Source organism: Leptonychotes weddellii, chromosome 4, assembly GCF_054177405.1.
Source record: "Leptonychotes weddellii isolate Sample4059 chromosome 4, ASM5417740v2, whole genome shotgun sequence".
Lineage (NCBI taxonomy): Eukaryota > Metazoa > Chordata > Mammalia > Carnivora > Phocidae > Leptonychotes > Leptonychotes weddellii.
Window position 1 is genome coordinate 162319190 of NC_138372.1, and position 21978 is coordinate 162341167.

Consider the following 21978-nt stretch of genomic DNA (forward strand, 5'->3'; position numbering starts at 1 on the left):
TGGTGGGCAACGAGTTCCTTCTACAGAAGATGTTCATCTTCCTTAGCCCCTGTTTAAAATAAAGCAGAACTGAAAGAGAAAAGAATGAACAGTGATGGAGAGAAACCTCGGTGTGGGCCAGGGAACTGTTTCCCGACCGTGAGTCAGCAGGGTGACGGTGTTATGTAACTCGAAAGCACGGTGCTGGAAGGAGCCAGAGCATCTGAGAACAACCATAGAATCTGGAGGTGCAGGGCACCTTAGGGCAGTCTTTTTTAAAAAAGTTTTTTAATGCAGTCCACAATCAGAAATACATTTTACAATCGCAACTCAATATACACATATACAAGTAAATGTAACAAATAAAACTTTTACGAAATAATTTCTATCCTTACTTCATGTGATGCATTCTAATATTGCCTATTTTAAGCTATCCTATTCTTTTTCGCTTCCCAATGAATTACTTCCTCAAGATGCTAATGGATCACTACAAATAGTTTGTGACTGGATGGGGGTGAGCTGGGGGCAGGGAGGAGATCTGCTTTGGAGAATATCTCATTCAATCCCCTAATGCAATGCCCATGAAAACTCCTGATTTGCATCAGCATGAGGTAATCTTTAAGAATATCAAAGTCATTCAAGAAACTTGAGTTTGCAGATAATGATACAACAAAAATAAAAATAGCCACCTACCATTTTGAGCACTTACTATGTACTAGGCGCTATGCTTGTTCTCGATATGTATATGCTATTCTGTCCTCACAACAACCCTTTATGTGGTTCTATCATCACCTCCCTTTTGCAGGTCAGAAAATGGAAGCCTCACCAAAGGCTAACTACTTGTCACAAAGGGTCATCTAATCCATTTGAAGCTAACTTGTTTGCAGGTGGGGGGAGGGGTGGCGGGTACTGGGCATCAAGGCTGCTGTGATTTCGTCCTGTTTTCTGTACAGGAAGCTTGCAGACCCGGGACTGGCCCAAATGCCAACACTGAGCAAACAAAGCGTCTCTGGATCTTCATGCACCTCTTGCCTCTGTTCTCAGCCTGTTGACTTTTATTGTCAAGGTCGGAAGTGCTACAGCGGCTCCAGGCATCATAATCCCACTTGACTTGCATCTAAAGCAGAAAAGGAAGAGAGGAAAAGGACTTTTTCTTCAATAGTTTTGAGTGGAAAACTCTTTTCTGAAAGACCTCAACATTCTTCTCCTTACATCTCCCTGGCCAGATCCCAGGCAGGAGCTCACCTTGGACCACTCGTTGCTGCAAAGGCTCTGTCCTCTCAGGCAGGTGTATTGCTGCTCCTACAAAATCATGATTCAGTCAGTAAAGAAAGGGCCATGGCTGTGGGGGAGGCAGGAACAGTGTCTGCTACCTTCACTGTTGAGGATCTGGATCTTGCTCACTTTTCCAGCCACATCTCTCCCTTTTTTCTCCCAAGACTGAATTCCCACTCAAACTGTACTGAACATTTTTTTTTAGCACTTTAAGTGTGCCATGTCTTGCTAATCTTAGGTCCTTTACTATACTTCTTTCCTTTGCCATGAAATATCCGTTAGCTCACCGCCATCTCTTATGCCTTGCTAACCCCTACCTTTTTTTAAGGTCTTAGATAAAACGTCCTCTTCTTCAGGAAACCATACTTGAATAAAGTCTAGGTTAGGTGCCTCTCCTACCCGTTCTCTCTGCTTGGCTGAAATTGAGTTCAGAGGCCAATTCTTGTGCCCGCGGTCCCTACCAAGGTACCTGGTTTTTAATAAATGTTTATTGAATAAATGAGTAAAAGTCACCATTGTTAAGTGGAAAGGGCTTTTTTTTTTACGATTTTATTTTTAAGTAATCTGTACACCCAATGTGGGGCTCAAACTCACGATCTAAGATCAAGAGTTGCGAGTTCTACCAAGCCAGCCAGATGCCCCCAAGGGCACTGCATTTTAATATCATCTATTTTGAGTATGTGCCAGAGACTTTATCAGACATTCATACATCACATAACAAAATTGCAGAATGTATTCATCCCAATTCATCCCAATTTTATTCAACTGGAAAACAAGATTCAAAGGGATCAAGTTACATGTTCAAGGTCACACAGCTTGTGAAGGACAGAGACAGGATTCAAACCTGTCCTTGATTCTAGAGCCCAAGGATTTTCTACTCCGCCCATTGAGAAATGCATTAACTCTGAGTCTCTTGAGTCTTTTCCAGCCCTAGTTTGTGGTAGTAGGAGTTGACAAATACATACATATATATGTGTATATATATATACATATATATATATGAGGGGGGAGGAGCAAGGGGAGGGTCAAAGAAAGAATCCTAAGTAGGCTGCATGCCCAGTGTGGACCCCAACGAGGGGCTCCATCTCACAACCCTGAGGTCATGATCTGAGCCAAAATCAAGAGTCAGACACTTAACAGACTAAGCCACCCAAGCACCCCTACAAATATTTTCTATAAAGAACCAGACAGTAAATATCTTAGGCTTTGAGGGACAGAGAGTCTCTGCCACAGCTAATCAATTCTGTCGTTGTAGCTTGAAAGCAGCCATAAAGAATGCATAAACACAAATGAGCATGGCTGTGTCCCAGTAAAAATATATTTTCAAAAACAAGTAACAGCCAAATTTGACTCACAGGCTGTAGTTTGGAGATTCCTGACCTGGAGCAATTCAGTTCCTCCTACTTAGCTTTGGATTCTTCACCAGTAAACTGGATGTTTGGATTTTATACAACTAAGCTGACTTTCTACTCTGAAACTCAATTATTAATTATTGTTCTGAACCCCAGAAAACATCCCATTATATTCACTTTGTTAGTGATAGGAAGGATAAGTGTAAGGGTTTACTCAATTCAAATATAAACAAAAATTTAACATGTATGCTCCCCCCAAAATTAAAAATAAATACACAAAGAATCAAATGAAGAGTTGAGCCAATATAAACCAAAAGCACAAAGAAAGGAAGAGTTTAGCTACCTATATGTTCTCCTGTGAGAATTGCTTGCTTTAGCATTTCTACTCAATCAAATAATCTAACACTTCTTTGAAAATGCAATCTTCCCAATTTTAGCCTCTACCATCCCTAAGAACTTAAGTGCCATAATTCCTCTCATCTTAAACATTGATTTTTGCTTTTAGAAGTTTGTAATTCCTACATCCAGAAATAACTGTGAATAGATTTGAGACAGGGAAGCAGAAGGGACCCCAGGAGAGAAAAAGCTGTTTTTCTCCTTTGTTTCTTTTCCTGCTTCTATTCTGGCTCAGACCAGCACCCCCAGCACACCCTATACATGTCTTGTGATGCAAATAGTGTCCCTCCCAAGGGACAGGGAGTTAGTAATTTCTCTAGAATAGATGACATCTAAGGAAGGACCAGGCAAGAAGGACTTGCCAAAGCCATCATGCATGTATTCCAGACCACCAGAGCTGATCATCTCAACACCAAGACCCCCTGGTTCCACCTGGGCCCTCGCCTTTGCTCTAAACGGTTCCCTGGATGCCTAAAAGGGCACATACACCAGACCATCGTCCTCGATAAAAACCGCAGACCCAGAACAAAGACAAAATCATGCTCCATTCCTTTCCAAGTCTCCCAGATGGTCCATCCGTATCTGTTCTCTCTATATCTTCACTAAATTGTGCTTTCACCTCCTGCTGGCTCACATTCGATTTCTTTATGAAGCCAAGGGGCCCTTTGGCCAGTCCCGTGGGACCCCCTCTGGGTCCTCAGACTCGTCCCCCAGCATTCGAGTTATTCATCATAAATCTTTGGAAATCCTTAAATAAATATTTAGGATTGTTGTAAGTATGAAAGAAGATAATGTGCCTGGCACAAAACCCAACAGAAAGGAGGTGTTTCATACATTGTCATTGTTGGTGTGGTTACTAATATTATCAGTTATTTTCACTTAATATTGATGTCAGAGGCGATGCCTTATTCATTTGAGCAGTGGTCCTTAACTGGAGGTAATTTTGCCTCCCGAGGGCTATTGGCCACTATCTGGAGACATCTTTGGTTATCACAACTAGGGCTGCTTCTGGCATCGGTGAGTAGAGACCAGGATGCTGCTGAACATCCTCCAATGTACAGAATAGCAAAGAGAGTCTGGCACAGCTCCGAACCTCACACAGCGTAGGTTGTCAGTAAATGCTGGTGTCTGAAGGAATAAATGAATGAATGAGTGGATGGATAAAGACAGTCACCATCATGATAATATTCCGCCTGTGCCTTATACCTTGCTAAGGAAATCTGGGTCTCTTGACTCCATAACATTTCATTGATGTATACACTAGATTAAATGCCTCATGTCAGCTGTGACCCCGTATGTATTGTTCAAAGTTGAACCTCCAGTGCATTGCGTAGTAATGACACACAGTATCTCAAATGAGGGGCGCCCGGGTGGCTCAGTAGGTTGAGCGTCCAACTCTTGGTTTCGGCTGGGGTCGTGACCACAGGGTTGTGAGATCGAACCCTGCATCAGGCTCCACACTCAGGGGCGAGTCTGCTTGAGATTCTCTCTCTCCCTCTCCCTCTGCCCCTACACACCACCCCCCCGCTCTCTGTTTCTCTCTCTCTAAAATAAATATATATATCTTTAAAAATATATATATCAATTGATACTTGACAAATAAACGCTAGTCCAAGAATAATTGAGGGAAATAATCTCTCCCTATCTCCTGTGCCTATTGCACTAAATTCATTTATTCAACGATTATTTCCTGAGCTCTGCTTTGTCCCGCCTCTGTCCTTGGGGTTGTAATGATAGGGATCTCCTTCGCACCCTCCATCCCATCCCCATTCCACCGCCCCCTCAAAGAGTAGGGTTGCACCGTAACAAAAAATTTCATGTCGTTCGCTGTTTTTCCACAAACAGGGGGAAATGTGCCCCGCAAACCCCAGCAGCACAGGCAGTCCGGCTTACTCCACGCTGACAGGGTGTATGCATTTTTATGGGGCCGGAATAATATGTAGAGATAATCATGCTGGAGGAGCTGAGGCAGAAAATGCAGGAATGGCAGCTGAAGGAGTAAGCACACAATACCTGGGGAATTTCCCTGAGCTCCAGGCGGCAAAGGAGACTTCAGGCCCCCAGGGGATGAAATGAGTGTTGTTGGTTGACAGAAGAGGCAGTGACTACAGGAGGCTTTTTGCTTTCTGTTTGTGTTTGTGTTTGTGTTTTTGTTTTAAGCCCTTGCCTTAAAGGAAGAAAGAGAAACATTTAGAGAAACATCCATTTTAAAAATCTCCCATCTGGGAGATTCTGCCTTCCCAGGAAATATTAACCTTGGATTTATTAACCCTTGGATGCCTGTGGATGTACTGGAATCCACTGTAAGGGAGGAAAACTTGTCCCTTTTGCCCTTCTAGGTTCTTCGACTGGCCTAATAGCTAAATTGACATAAAACAGATTAACAGGAGGAACACAAATTTAATTTTGTGCATACGAGAGCTCATGGAAACATGAGAGTCAAAGAAGTGACCAAAACAGGCTGCTTTTATGCCTTTTAGACAAAGAAACAATTATTCCTGAAGATTTGACAAAAAAGGGGTTTGGGCTTGGCGTACGTAGCACATTAACGACGAAGTAACAATGTCCGTTTATACAGTCTTCCCAGCCTCCAACTCCCTGTCTCAGACTATGAGGATGCTGTCTCCCCTCTTGGTATGGGGAGGACACCTTCACCGGAGAGATTTATTTCCAGCTCTTAAGGGACAAAGGAGGTCAGAGTGCCCTTTTTTATCTGCTGTTTCTTAAGGAACTTTAATTCAAAATAATCAATATGCCAAGGTGGAGTGTTTGGGGGTGGCCTATTCTCTCCTTCACCATAAATCCTTGAAAGTTTATGTAAGGTGATTTCTCAGACCTCTGTTTTTCACTGGACATCTGTCATCAGATTCATGACCAAAAGAAAAGTTAGTAACCACTCGACAGCTGCTCTAGAACTGCTAAGCATAGCAATTAACGGTTTTGACTACTTAACATGCGCTAAGTCCTATAGTTAAGAATGGTATACATATTTTCCCTTTTAACTGGAAAAATAACTCTGTGAAGCAGGCTCTTCCACTGTCCCTAAGTTTTGGGTGAGGGGCAGAGGCTCGAGGAGCTACCTGGACTGGTTTGTGGAGGCCAGACTCCAGCATCAGCGTTCCAAACCCGAAGTCCCATGGCTGCCCCACCCACAGCTGCCACGGCTGAATCTTATCTGATAACTGTCTACATGGCTTTGGGCAAATTATGTTTAGCTCCTCTGATTCTTGGATTCTTACCTCTAAAATGGAGTTAGTAGAGGCACGGAGGTGGCTCAGTCAGTTGAGCATTGGATTCTTGGTTTTAGCTCAGGTCATGATCTTGGGGTCCTGAGATCCAGTCCCATGTTGGGGAGTCTGCTTGAGGATTCTCTCTCTCCCCTTCTCCCTCTGCCCCTCCCCTGCTCACGCACTCTCTCTCTCTCTAATAAATTAATAAATCTTTTAAAAATTAATTAATTAATTAAATGGAGTTAGTAATAATAGTCATTCCATCAGGTTACCATGAAGACTACATATAAAGAGTTCAGCAGAGCGCATGTTACATATAAAACATAACAGGGGCACCTCACTGGCTCAGTCGGGTAAGCGTCTGCCTTCGGCTCAGGCCATGATCCCGGGGTCCTGGGATCGAGCCCGCGTCCGGCTCCCTGCTCGGTGGCAAGTTTGCTTCTCCCACTTCTCCCCACTTGTGCTTTCTCTCCCTATCTCTGTCACTCTCTCTCAAATAAATAAATAAAATCCTCAAAATAAATAAAATAAATAAAACAGGTAATAGCTGGTAACTACAATTATATAGTCCCACTATTTAATTTCCTACTACAGAAGGAAAAAAGGAAGCATCTTGGCATATTAATTATTTTGAATTAAAGTTACTTACTTAAGAAACAGCAGATACAAGTAGGACACTCTGACCTCCTTTGTCCCTTCAAAGCAGGAAATAAATCTCTCCTGAGAAGGTGTCCTCCCCATACCAAGAGGGGAGACAGCATCCTCATAGTCTGAGACAGGGAGTTGGAGGCTGGGAAGACTGTATAAAAGAACATCGTTACTTCTTCATTAGTTTGCTCCCCTTACAGATAAGAAAATAAAAGCCAAAGAGAGATGTGACTTTCTCAAGGTGATAAGGCCAGATGATCACCATTTAGGAATTAGACCTCAAGTCTCCTACTGCGCATAAGGGGTGATTTCTGCTGTACCACATCTCATGCAGCATTGGAGAAGACCCCTGCCCCAACCTGATAGGGGCTGTGCAGAAGCAAGCAAATCCAAGGACAGTAGGAAAAGGTGATTCTCAGTCCAAACTTCAATACAGATTATTTGTGAACATTTTAAAATGATATTAAGCAGCTGCACTCCTGACTTTTTAATTTGTTCACTGGACATTGATCTGAGTGAAATAATAAAAGGGAAGAGAAGTTGGGGTTCTGTCTCTTCAGAAAAATCCTGAGGACGTCATGACCTAAATCATTCTCTCCACAAAATAGCATGAAAGGATCAAGTAGTCATGGTTTTTGAAGTTCGACAAATCCTAGCTCCAAACTGAGCAAGGTGTGTGACCTTGTGTTTTAGCTTTGCTGATTCTCATGACATGCAAGTATAAAATGAGGTGAAATGCAGTACATTCACTACACTGGAATTAAAATTTTTTAAATGTATTTATTCAGAAAAATGGATGCAGTGAAATGCTCACAAGAGGGTTGGCAGGAGAGTCAGATGAGATCATAGGACACTTTGAAAACAGTTAAAAACAGGTTCTGAAATTCAACAGGCATGAGTTCAAATCCCAGTTCTACCATTTATGAGCTTTGTAACAGAGCAAGGTACCACACCTCTGCCAACCTCTTCCTCCTCCTCACTAAGATAGTAATAATATTAGTATCTACATCACAGAGCTGTTGTGAAGATTAGGAGCTGCTATGCCTGTAGAGAATGTGGTAAATTGCCTGGCAAAAATCTAAGTGTTCAATAAATGCTAACGCCAGGATGCCTGGGTGGCTCAGTCGGTTAAGCATCTGCCTTCGGCTCAGGTCATAATCCCAGGGTCCTGGGATCGAGTCCCACATCGGGCTCCCTGCTCCACGGGGAGCCTGCTTCTCCCTCTGCCTCTGCCTCTCTCCCTCTCTCTGTCTCTCATGAATAAATAAATAAAATCTTTAAAAATAAATAAATAAATGCTAACGCCTAGATGTACTAAATTATTGTCCTTCACAATTTTGTACTGAGCAGACTGCTGCTGACTACTTCTGAATTGACCTGTGCATTCATTCATCCAACATACATTGAGTAACTACCATATGCCAGGTTTTGCGCAAGACTTTACGCACCACCTTTAAAAGATCAGAAGTAATGCCTGAAAAAGAAAAAGAAAACAACACAGGATTAAGGGGGACATAAAAAGTATCATAGATATTTGAGGAACTATCACGTAAAAAAGAGTTCATCTCCAGAGAAGAAAATGAGGGCCAAGTCATGAAAAAATTAGGAGATGAAATATTTTTGTTTCGCCTAAGAAAGACTTTCCTGCTGATCGGGTCCATTTAATACTGAGACAGTTATTCTTGAAAGGCAGTGAGCTCCCTATTATCAGAAATAACATGGTTTCGTTGTCCTCCATTCCCTACTAATGGACAGGTTGGGTTTCCAAATATGCCACGCCATGTCACGTGTTTCTCTGTGCCTTGCATGTGCTGTCCTTTTCCCTAGAAAGATCTTCCCCCACCATGTATACATCTCCTAACCAATGCTTAAAGTTTTCAGCAGCCTTCCCCAAGGTTATCCTATCTGGTGTGATGCTAAGAAGTTGTGCAATCTCTACAAGAGCATTTCCATTGTTTTAACTTTCATAATCTATGCCATCCTCATTTGTCTGCTTTGGGGGCCAGGATTATGTCTCTCACTATTTTGTGTCCTTTTAGGGGCTGACACTCTGCCTGCACATAAGATCCTCAGTCAATAAATGCTGAGAGATAATCAGTAAATCAATGTATCTGGAGAAGATTTATTTATTGGGGCGCCCGCGTGGCTCAGTCATTAAGCGTCTGCCTTCGGCTCAGGTCATGATCCCAGGGTCCTGGGATCGAGCCCCGCATCGGGCTCCCTGCTCTGCGGGAAGCCTGCTTCTCCTTCTCCCACTCCTCCTGCTTGTGCTCCCTCTCTCGCTGTGTCTCTCTCTGTCAAATAAATAAATAAAATCTTTAAAAAAAAAAGATTTATTTATTTATTTGAGGTGGAGGAGGGGCAGAGGGAGAGAGAATCTCAAGCAGACTCCAAGCTGAGCATGGAACCCGATACAAGACTCTATCCCACAATCCCAAGATCACAACCTGAGTTGAAACCAAGAGTCGTACACTTATCCAACTGCATCACCCAGGCACACCAGAAGTGCTTTAAATCATTTTAGATCACTTCTATATATGGTCCATGTCAGTCAGGATAGACCAGCCTTGTGCTGAGAAACTTACAATCCAATCTCAGGTGTTAACCTCTATTAATTTATCACCCATCCAGAGTTATCCATAGGTCATAGGCTGGGTAATTCTCCAGGGTACCTGTGCTCCACACTGTGACCCAGGGAACAAGGATGCTTCATGTTGTGACTTCATCCCAAATCGAGGCCTCCATGAGCACCATGGCAGCAAAAGAAATATTGGAAAATTTCAAAGGTGTTTTTCCTGCACCATTCAAAAAGTAACCCACGTCACTTCCACTCACACTCCTGACCAGAACCGCTTCCATGACCTGAACTAACCTCAAAGGAACTGGGAAATATGGTTTTCCATAGGCCTAGAGGGAGGACCAAAAAGCAGGATTTGTTGGATTCATAAGTATCATCTCTGCCACATGGTCATTGGGAAGAAATATAAAATACTTTTTAGAGCGCTATTAATGTTTACCACTCTTTAAAAATAACGTCTTTAAGTCATTTCAAATGTATACTGAATTAATGCAAATTGCAGAATATCCATGTACCTAACTAAATCGTAGGTAGGAATTAAAAGTTATATTAGATGGGGCACCTGGATGGCTCAGTTGGTTGAGCGTCCGACTCTTGGTCTCAGCTCAGGTCTTGATCTCGGGATCATGAGTTCAAGTTCTGCGTTTAAAAAAAAAAGAGAAAAAGTTTATAAAAATATTAATACAAAAGTGTTGTAAAATAATATATACAGTATGTCTTCAATTTTGTTAAATAGTACTATATGTGCACATATACATAAAAAGACTAAAGGGATAAACACCAAAGACTTAAGTCTGGTTATCTCCAGAAGGTGGTATTACACGTTTCCATTTTCTTCCTTGTGCTTTTTTGTATTTCCTATTTTTCTTACAAGAAAGAATTATTACTTTTTTTATCAGGAAAAAAAAAGGAGTTTTTCCTTCCAATTTACCAAAGTAATGTACCTGCTGAGCCAAGAAACTATTAAATCACTCAAGAACGGAATTATCTTTTAGTGCTTTTTGTCTGGATACTCCTGGGGATTCATGAAATCCACCCAAAAGGAGCAGGGCTTTTGCCTTCTCCTAAAATGAAATGTCTAAAAATAATACCCTGCAGAGTTCAGACTTCACAGGTGAGAAAAGCCAACCCTAAATTTAAGAAGAAAAATCACCAGGTTGTGAAAGTGTGCAAGCGCGGGCCGTGCCAGGTTCTGGGCGAGGGCGGCCAGGACCCAGCAGAGGCCCTGCAATGGCTGGAGAGATCATCACACCCATCTAGCAGGGCATGTGGAGAGCCTTGCAAAAGGTCAGGAGGTCAGGTGCACTTGAGACAAGGGACAAGAATGCAGGAGAGGTAGAAGAGAAGCAGGAAAAAAGAAGGAAGGGGCCTAGGGAAGAATGGGAAGAGGGAATGAGTGATAGAATGTGAGAAAGGAGTCAAAGGAGAGTGGAGAGAGGAGAGAAGGAGATGAAGACGAGGAGGTAGAGCTTAATAGTTGGGTTTTTGTGGGGCTTTTTGTTTTTGTTTTTGTATTATTGGAGCGAGAGAGAGAGTGAGCATGCGCACGCACCAGAGGGTAGAGGGAGAGAGAGAATCCCAAGCAGGCTCCACTCCCAGTGGGGAGAGCCCAACACAGAGCTCAGTCTCACAATCCTGAGATCATGACCCGAGCTGAAATCAAGAGTCCAATGCTTAACCGACTGAGCCACCCAGACGCCCCTGGTTTGGGGTTTTGAAGTCAGCTGTACCCCACTCCAGATCTGGTCCTGCTGTTTACTACCTGTGGCCCTTCCAACACTCAGCCTCTCTAATTCTCATTTTTAATTTATTTATTTACTTGGTTTTAATCCACATAATGCATGAACATAAAAATCTGAGGGTTTCACACAGCTAACAACTGTCCAGCTGCTCTATCTCTAATCCCACTCCTGAAGGAAACCACTTTCAACTTTCTGGGCATTTACTTCTGTATTTCCAAAGGATAGGCCACATTGAAAATTCTCCTTTTTTAAAAAAACTTTTTAAAGATTTTATTTTTAAGTCACTGCCACACCCAAAGTGGGGCTCAAACCCACAACCCTGAGATCAAGAGCTGCATGCTCCACTGACTGAGACAGCCAGGTGCCCCTGAAAGTTCTTAGTCCCTCCTGTTTGACACATGATCTAGTGACTTCCTACTAGGGAAGATGACAGTTTCCCTCCTCCCGTATGGCCAGTCTCTGCTTCCCTGCCCCACCCCCCTGCCACCCCCAAATACAGAGACACTCACTCCCTCTGTACCATCCATGTCTCCACTTTTGGTTAAATTGGCACTCTGTTTGATATCATAATACAATTATAAATAACAAGGCACCTGGCGGGCTCAGTCAGTAGAACATGCGACTCTTGCTCTTGGAGTCGTGAGATGAGCCCCACATTGGGCATAGAGCTCACTTTAAAAAGTATATATATATAGTTTATTCTTTTTCTTAAGATTTTATTTTTAAGTAAGCTCTACACCCAATGTGGAGGTCAAACTCACAACCCCAAGATCAAGAGTTGCACATGCTTCAACTGAGCCAGCCAGACACTGCAAAAAGTAGATAGATAGATGATAGATTAGATAGATGATAGATAGATGATAGATAGATGATAGATAGATAGATAGATAGATAGATAGATAGATAGACAGATGATAGATGATAGATAGATATAGATATAGATAGATAGATAGAATTCACTATATACCATACTGTGACACTTTCATGGTTGTTTGACTGTTTTTTCTCATTTTTTATATGCTTGGTTTTGTGTGCTAATGTCTAATTATTCAGGTATAAGCACTGACAAAAGTATATTCATCTTTCAATGGGTCTAACACATCAGGTGATCTAGAAGCTTCTTTTTGCCTTGGAGCCATCTCTGTGAAAGCCCTCTCTTCTCCCTAGTCCAACCTAGAGAATCACTTTCCAGGCCTGTGGTTGATCTATCACCCTGGGACAGCCCCTCATCATCAACCTGGGGATTCTTTTTGCTTCTGTTCATTGTTGAATCCTCTTTGTTCAACTGCACTTTTTAAAGCTTGCGTTACGGGGCGCCTGGGTGGCTCAGCCGTTTAGCGTCTGCCTTCGGCTCAGGTCATGATCCCAGGGTCCTGGGATTGAGACCCACATCAGGCTCCTTGCTCAGCAGGGAAGCCTGCTTCTCCCTCTCCCACTCCCCCTGCTTGTGTTCCCTCTCTCGCTCTCTCTGTCAAAAAAAAAAAAAAATCTTAAAGCTTGCATTACACCTTCATTTGGGAGAAGCACATCTTCAAATTGTGTCTTGAAAAAGAGGCACACAAGGCAACTTTTTCAGACCTGGAATGACCAAAAGTGTCTTTTTTCTATTCTTCTTAATTGGTAGTGTCGCTGGGTAAAAAAAAAAAAAAAAAAAAAAAAATTAAAAAACTCTAAACAGAAAATGGTTCTTTCTTAGAACTTTTTTTTTAAGATTTACTTATTTATTTTAGAGAGAGAGAATGCGCAGAGATGAAGGGGAAGAGGGAGGGGGAGAGGGAGGGGGAGAGAGAGAGAATCTCAGACTCCCTGTTGAGAACAGAGCCCGATGAGGGCTCAATCCCATAACCACGAGATCATGACCTGAGCCAAAATCAAGAGTGGGTTGCTTAACCAACTAAGTTACCAAGACACCTCTATAACTTTTGAAAATATTACAGCATAGGGAGTTTAGTCAATGGTATTGTAATCACGTTGTATGGTGAAAATAAAAAATACATTATCCATTTAGCTACTGACTACTGGTTCTGAGATTGAAAACTCTGACACCCTTCTGATTCCTCACTCTTTCTTTACGCAAACTGTTTTGGAGGCTTTTGTCTATTTGTTTTCTATATAATTATTAGAAGCTTTTAGTTTCTTTTAATAATCCAGATCCCTTTCGATCTGAGAATGTTTACTCATCCTTTCTGGGAAACTTAAAAACTTTTCTTGGGTAAATTCCTCATCTCTATTTCTCTCATTTCCTATCCTAAACTTTCTGTCATTCATATTTGGGACTTGCTGGCCTAAATGCACTTATTATTTTTATCTTTCCTAATTTCTTCTCATTTTCTTTTTACTCTAGTTTCTGGAAAATTCCTTCAACTTTATTTTGCAATTTTTTTTAAAGATTTTATTTATTTATTTTTTTGACAGAGAAAGAGAGAGAGCACAAGCAGGGGGAGTGGCAGGCAGAAGGAGAAGGAAAAGCAGGCTCTGCGCCAAACAGGGAGCCTGATTTGGGGCTTGATCCCAGGGTCCCAGGATCACAACCTGAGCCAAAGGCAAACGTTTAACTGACTAAGCCACCAGGCACCACAACTTTATTTTGCAATCTTATTCTTGGAGCTTTTATTTCAGAAATCCTATTTTAACTTCTAGGGTAACTTCCCATTTTTGTTCCTTTTCAAAGCATGCCGTTCTTATTTCATGGATGTGTTGATTTACCTATTTTTCTGAGAATATTATTCATAACTTCTGCTTCTTTTAAATTTCCTCTGCTCCCTGAATTGACCATTTCCTCCAAGTTTCACTTTTCTGCTTATGTCTCTTTTAGTCTGAGCTTTTCTCCAAACCTGGTGATCCTTGGCTGTTCATTCACATGAAGAATGAGGCACTAATGGTAACTGGGCAGAGTCTATTGGGTGGTGGCTTTCAACAGGGTGATGGAGCAAAGCCTGGGTTTTTCACTTGGAACCGTCAACTATCACTGTCTCCAGGTTATTGTGGCAGAGACATGGTTTTTCCCAGAAATAAATTCCCCAATCTCCTGCCTAAGAGAAATAAGCCTGGCTGTTAGCATTCTCACAGCTAAGTGGGGGATTGATTGAGGTCTCACTGTTTAGGATGAAAACTTTCATGTAATTCCCCTTATCTCAGATCAGCATCCCTAAATTCAGCAGGCCTGATATTCCAGAGTTAAATCCTTCTGGTTAAATACCTCCAGAGAGTTTATCGCCAACCATCTTTTGCTGGGAAGGGGAGAAATGTAACAATCCACATGATTCTTTAAAAAAACAGAAAAGAAAAGAAAAGAAAATCAATCTTCCTGTTTTCCTCCCAGTCTATGTGTGGCTTACACTTCCCAAGCCATTCAACAGCACAAATTAACTTGTGTCTTGGCTTCCTCCTCTGTAGACACTTAGCATTCAGCTTTCTCTGATCTGGTGCCCCAGATAGACTCATCATCTGCTCCCATCTTCTGAATTTTTGTTGGCATCCCTATATCATCTCTGTTTATGTTCTCCTGGACCTTGTGGGTCAGATCATTTTTTACTGTCATTTAATGGCCAGATTGAAAACAGGGTTTCATCCACCATGTTTAAACAGTTATGTCCTTGATTTATTTGTAAAAGGAACATAATAGTGCTGATATCATTCACTTTTAAAATAAAACTAATGAATATTGGGGGCACCGGGCTGATTCAGTCAGAAGAATGTGTGACTCTTAATCTCTGGGTCATGAGTTGGGTATAGAGATGACTTAAATAAATTTTAAAAACTTAAAAAAAAAAAAGAAAAAGAAACTACTGAAGATTAAGATGAATGAGATAATTCAGTGTTTGTCAAACTTCAGTCATTCATGCACCACCTCATGAGTTTTCTTTGTTTTGTGTTTCTTTTCTAATATTTTCTTTAGAGCTTTCTATAGTTCAACTTGTGATTTTTAGCTAAATAGTATCATTTTAAAAGGAAACTTTATATCACAATCCCCAAGAGAAAGTTAATACATAACTATGAAACTAACAACAAAATTTGTCTATCTATAGCTTAAAAACATCTCCCCTCCCATCACAGATGTCACACTTTGGGAAACAATGTGCTTGTGAAAAATATTGAAAACAGTGCCTAATGCACTAAACAATAAATGGGAGGTGTGAGCAGAATCTGAGTTTCTTCCCTGGCCAGTACACAATTCTGAACCTGTTTCCCTGGAGACAATACACAACCTGCACCTTACCATATTTACCTTTTTTCTCATCTAAAAGTGTGCAATGGGTTGAATGGTGGCCCCCCAAAAATACTTCCATGCCTAATATCTATGAATGTGACATTATTTAGAAAAAGGGTCTTTGCGGATATAATTAAGTTAAGGATCTCAAGATGAGATCATGCTGGATTATGCCGGCAGGCCCTAAATCCAACAGCAAGAGTCCTTATAAGAGACAGAAGAGGAAACACAGAGAAGAGGAGAAGGCCATGTGAAGACAGAAGCAGAGATAAGGGCTGTTTTCAAAAGCCAAGCAGTACCTGGAGCCTTCAGAGAAACCAGAAGAAGCAAGGAGGGATTTTTCCCTAGACCCTTTGGAGGGAGGGTAGCCTGCTGACACCTTGGACTTCTGGCCTCCCCAAATATGATGGAATACATTTCGGTTGTTTTAAGCCACCTTAGTCTGTAGTAATTTGTCCCAGCATCCCCAGGTAACAAATACAGGGTGACACCCCAGATGTGGCAGAAAACAGGTTGGGTGGTAAAATCTTGCACCTGAGTTGGATAAACAGACTCTGGCCACCCCTTGCTACAAACTCCTAAAGTGTGTTTCAAACACAAGCGTGTTTCTTGCCTCTGAATCTGGCACTTGGGATTCAGCAGGGAGCATCTGTCCCATGGCCCCTTGAACAGTCTGTTGAGTCAAAGCACCAGACTGTGGTTTCCATCAGCATGAAGTCTGGAAGCCAGGCAGAGGAAAATGTCTGCTACCTCTGTGCCTGGAAATCAGGAATCCTTAGCAGTGGGAGACACAGAGATTAATATAATGTCGGTGTCTCTAAAGTTCTTGGAGGAGGTACAATAAAAGTGCACAGATTTGGTTCTGCAATGAGCAGTCAAATGGACAGTTATATTAGGAGGAATGTGCTTTTTCTCCAGAACAATAGAAAAATAAATCCCTTAGCAAAAGCCCCAGGAAAGCTTATTACTTTCATAAAATATTTTTTTCCTTCCTTTCCAATGCTTGGTAAAGATTAAAAACAGAAGACAAATTGCACTTCACTGCTTGTTTTTATGTGTGTGAACCAAAAAATTCTGTAAAGATTCAATTAAAAAAATCAATAAAGTTTCTGAAACAGCTATGAAATCTGAAGATCCCCAGTATAGAAACATAATGGGGGGGAGGGGGGAGATACACAGAAGGTTTGCAGAATAACTAATCAAAGAAATCGGCTAAAATGGAATCATATTTCCCTGAAATGGTTCTGAATCATCAAGTCTGGGGTCTGGAGAAGGGACACAAGAGATCATTTTGTCATCTTCCAACTCAAACACTAAACCAGAAAAATCCTTGTCTGTTCTTTTCCATAAGCCTCCAGAAAAGAAAAGAAAAAAAAACAAAAAAAACACAAAAATTCACTCTCCCTTGACAGTGCAGCCAGTCAGTGAGTCACTGAGTTAATAACCACCGAATATTTATTTCACACCCAGTTCAATATTAATTGGAAAGAATCTATCTTTGGTCAGGTTCAACAAATTTAGGTTGAAATGCCATTTGTTGGAAATTCCTATTACCAGTCAATGGACTGCATATTTTACCAAATATTAACTCATTCACTCTTCACAACTATTCTGTGAAGTAGTCATCACTGTTTTCCTTTTCTTATGAATAAGAGATCAGATCTCTTAGAGAGCTAAGAGATCTCAAACCTAGTACGTGAAAGCCAGCTTTTATGATTCAATCTTTTATTTTTATGATGCAATCTTTCATGCTTCTTCTACCTCATGACGTGCCTGCCTTATGTTCCAGATTATTCTCAGAAGGTGCCTTCTTTTTTAAGTAGGCTCGATGCCCAACGTGGGGCTCAAACTGACAACCCCATGCTCTACCAACTGAGCCTGCCAGGGGCCCCTGAAGATGCATTCCGGGGATAACAGAGTATGCATACAGCAAGAGTACAAGAACTGCCTTCATAGGACCTTGTAGATAACACAGACTCCACCATCCACCAGCTCAGCCATGAAAAACCATTTGACCTCTCCGAATCTGTTTCTGAGAGGCCCCTCCCCTCCATGTTGCTGTATTTCCTTTAAAGCAGTTACTTCCTTCGACCTGACCTGGTTATTAACTGCTTGAATGTCTGGGTCTCTGACTAAATTTTAAGCTCCTTGAGGACAGGCACCTCAGTTTCTTTTTCTCCCGCTCCACAGTGCCCAGATCAACATCATGTCCAGCGTAGACTCGCATAAAGGTGTGATGAATTAACTAAAGAAAGTGGCTCTCATAATCTGCTCTTCAGCCTATAAATTACACACCCATTTTGGAAAATAGTTTAGCAGTATCTGTTGACATTGAACGTACACGTAGCCAGAAGTCTAGCAATTCCATTTCCCGGCGTATATGCCACAGAAAGGCCTACATATATCTAGGAAAAAATACCCTTTGGCAGCACTGTTCATAATAGCCAAAGGCTCAACATGAATCAAATGCCCATCTATAGTTGAGTGGAGAGACTGCCACGTTTCTATAATGAAATATTATGCAGCAGTGAGAATAAGTGAACGTAATTACATGTAACAATACGGATGAGTCTCACAGACTCATGTGGAATGAGTGAAACCAGGGGCGCCTGGGTGGCTCAGTTGGTTAAGCGTCTGCCTTCAGTTCAGGTCATGATTCCACAGTCCTGGGATCGAACCCCGCATTGGGCTTCCTACTCAGCGGGGGGGCTGCTTCTCCCTCTCCCACTCCCCCTGCTTCTGTTCCTTCGCTCACTGTGTCCCTGTCAAATAAATAAATAAATAAACCTTAAAAAAAAAAAAAAAGGAATGAGTGAAACCAAACACAAAAGAGCACATACTGTACAATTCCATTTACATAAAGATAATGTTAATCAATGGTATTAGAAGCCAGGATTGTGCTTGTTCTTTGTAAGGAGTAATAACTAAAGGTGCTCCAGAGAGTTTTGGGGATCTTTTCAGATTCTGTTTCTTCATCTTGGTGCTGATTAGATGGGCCCTGCTCAACTGATAAAAATTCACCAAATTTTTCACTTTTCTGTATACATGTTTTCTATCAACAAAAAAAGTTTAAGAAATGAAAAATAGAATAATGAGTGCACGAAGTTGTCAAAAAACAACGGAACACAGTATAAAGGTGAGGAGCTTGAAGAGACCCAGAATGGTATACATGAGACCTCCATAATCCAGCTGTTCCCTACTTTTCTCACTTCATTTCTGCAATCTCTCCCATATGCCATGTCCAGCCGCATGTAATTATTCAAGGTGACCTGCAGAGGCGATTTTATTGTATTCACTGCCAATTCACTGAAGAATCTTCAGTCACCTTGCATTTCCTGACCCCTTAGAATATGATGTTAAATTCATCTAGGATATGTCTGCTAAAGAATTAGGTCCAAATATCAGTTTTAATCCATTTAGTTCCTTTCAAACCACGTGGATTTACTTTTCCTCTTATGAGGAACAAAAGAACCCTAACCACTTAAATCACTTAAGCAAAAGGAATTGTGTGTGTGTGTGTGTGTGTGTGTGTAGTTGTTGTTGTTTGAGAGAAAAAGAGAGAGAGCACAGGGTGAGGGGCAGAGGGAAAAGGAGAGAGAGAATCTTAAGCAGGCTGTATGCCCAGCTCAGAGCCCAATGCAGGACTCGATCTCACAACCCTGAGATCATGACCTAAGCTGAAATCAAGAGTCAGAGACACTTAACTGACTGAGCCACCCAGGTGCCCCAGAATTGCATTGTTTTAAACCAAAGACTGTTGTTGCGGCAAAAATATTAAACACACAGCAAAGAGATGTCCCCTCTTGTCATGGATTGCTGGGGTCTTGCCCAAGTGACCCAGTTCCATCTGTTACAGTACAGGACTCAACATGTCTGCCATCTATTTCCCCAAAATGCAGTGTGGAAGGAAATGCAGAGGCCGGGGCTCCAAAGGCAGGATGATATATGTACTTACATCCCCTGACACCAACATCTCCACCCATATGACATCTTTCATGTCATTTTGGCAAACTTAGATGGCCACCATACTAATTGACCCCTGGCCAGTGATTCCTTGATTAGGTGAAACATGTGATATCATATTCTTTTGTTTGCTAGCAGGGAAGGAATAGGTCATCAATTAGACAGCTGAGAAGGATTTGCATTGGCAGCTACCATCTGCAAAGTTAAGTACACTTGTAAGATTACAGTGGAAATCAAATGATCAAAGATGTCTAGGGCAATACTTCACGGGAGGGTGGTTCCTTTGTCTTGTCTTTTACTGAGCATCCCCACCTTATTTTCTTGGACTGGAAACTGTGGCCATTATTCTAGTTGCAAAGACCAAATTATTATGACCTGGAGGAAACCGGCAATGTTCTCCAGGGAGGTTTCGGCAGCTCTTGCATGTTCATGGGAGTACACTCCCAAGTCCTTTTCCCTTGCTCTCTGATCAAATTCCTAACTATTACTCAAGCTTTTCCTTAGTAAAAGAGGTTTCCTAGACCACCTCAGAAAGGTATAGGGGCTCTAGATTTGTGCTACCATAGTACTTTGAACATAATTGGATTAAAGCCAGTTAACCCTGATTTTTAACTACCTACCCATGTCTTTCTGCCCCTACAAGAGTCTCCGTGTCTCACAGATAAAGGATGATTATCACAATATACCTGTTACTTGCCTTATGCACTAAGCATTCCAAAAATGTGTTGAATTATCCTCCTTGTTGAAGAGAAATTCTCAAGAGAAATCAAAAGCCTTAGTTAAGTCAAAATATACTCTGTTTCAATTTTTCTATCACTCTATCACAGAAAAAAAAAAAAAACAGACTAGTTTGATATATCGATTCTCAAAGCTCTGCTGTTTTTCACCCCAAACCCTGTGCTCTTATGGTGGCTTAGGAATTAATTTCTGGTGACATATTCGCTTGGTTTGTTTGTTTCATAGTATGACACATTGATATATCCATATCACACCACACTATCCTTTCATGGAAATGGACTTTAAATTGCCTCTTTCACTCACTTTGACCACCTCCCCATATCTTCATGAATCATTTATAATCATTACTAGTGGTTTTAATGTCCCCACTGGACCTTGGGTAAATGCAACTTTGCTGATTAAAATGCACCCCACTTGCTTAAAATGTAACATAGGTTTCCCTAAGCCACACCAGCATTGTGGTTAAAAACATGATTGTCCTGGGGTGCCTAGGTGGCCCAGCTGGTTAAGCATCTGACTCTTGTTTTCAACTCAGGTCATGATCTCATGGGTCGTGGGATCCAGCCCCATGAAGGCTCTGCACTCAGTGGGGAGTCTGCTTGAGGATTCTCCCCTCTGCTCCCCCACCAAATAAATAAATAAATCTTTAAAAAAAAATACATGGTGTCCTAATGCTAATAAAATAGAATATTACTGTCTCACAAATTGTAAGACTCCATCTGATTCAAATGGCTCCCCACACCAGATTCCTGGGGGTCACTGAGGATGTCTCAGATGTTTGCAAACAAACCTTCTGGCCTGCCATGTGGATCCACCATGTTCTCCCTGTCTTGCTCCTCTGCTCTGATGTGTCCAGTTGTTGTGGCCACGGAACCTTCATGAAGCTGCCTTATGTCCTCTGTGGTTCTCTTAATAGCCACTAAAGAATGACGTTGGCTACCGCTCCTCCACTTGAGATAAAAGCTAGTTTGGCTAGCTCCCAAGTGGCTGGGTCTGTGCTACGCTTGGGAGTAACTCAAGATGGGAAAATTCCCAATCCTGGTACAGCTCTCTGCACCGCGGCCATGAACAGCACTGCCTTAGGGACTCTGCATCTTACGGTGCTTTGCTTTCAAGTTTTATTCTCAGTTCCCTCTCCCTAAGATTAAGCAAGAGTGTGGTGGTTAGGTCATGAACAACCTGAGTGGCAGGCATGAGCACTATTCAGAATGACCTTGCACTCCTATATAAACCATTGTATTCCAGATGAAAATTCTTTGTCTAAGCCCTGCCTTTGCTCAGAATGATGTCTTCCCCAAGAGATTCCTAGTGCATAGTGACAACAGAATGCTCATGGGCACATTCAAGTGAGCTTTAGACATGCCCAGTTATATCTGCATCACAGGTGGCTATAGTTTGAGATCAGGATGAGGCTCTCTTTACGTTACATAAAAGAGAACTAGCAGCTACACCTCTGTGTTATGTCTTCCTATTCTCCCATGCTGTAGGCTTCCTTATACATAGGTTCTAGATAATGTTTAACATTGTTCTGTTTCTGGGACTTCTGTGACCTGGTCAGCTCAATTAGATTCAGTAAGAATTGACAGCACCGTCAATATGCCAGGCATTTGCCAGCCCTAGGAATGAAGCGATAAATATGACAGGAACCCCTGTTCTCCAGGGTTTTCTAGCCTACTAGAAGACAATAGTTATCATGCAGACTGATAATTTTTATGAAAGTGGTTAAGTACAGATGCCAACAGAGCTCAAAGGGGAAGAGCTTTTGTCGGCTTGGGGTTCAGAGGAGGCTCTCAAAGGGGATAATGCCCAATTTGAGTGCTGAAGGGCAAATAGGGGACCACCTGAATAAGGATGGAAACTCCTGAGG

General features: G+C 41.8%; 1 long non-coding RNA gene across 4 annotated transcripts in view; it reads right to left on the reverse strand.

Annotated features, from left to right (window-relative positions):
• Positions 1-22: 22 nt before the first annotated feature.
• LOC145720986 (uncharacterized) overlaps positions 23-21978 on the reverse strand; it is a 61727-nt gene continuing 39771 nt past the window's right edge. For 3 of the 4 annotated variants that reach the window (XR_014144435.1, XR_014144434.1, XR_014144432.1), the window contains 4 exons: positions 10021-10097; positions 6242-8354; positions 5016-5169; positions 23-1096 (listed from right to left, as the gene is read on the reverse strand). This is a non-coding gene — a long non-coding RNA (uncharacterized LOC145720986). Of the gene's footprint in view, positions 1097-5015; positions 5170-6241; positions 8355-10020; positions 10098-14399; positions 14466-21978 lie in introns of all 4 variants that reach the window. The other variant, XR_014144433.1, reaches the window with a different exon arrangement.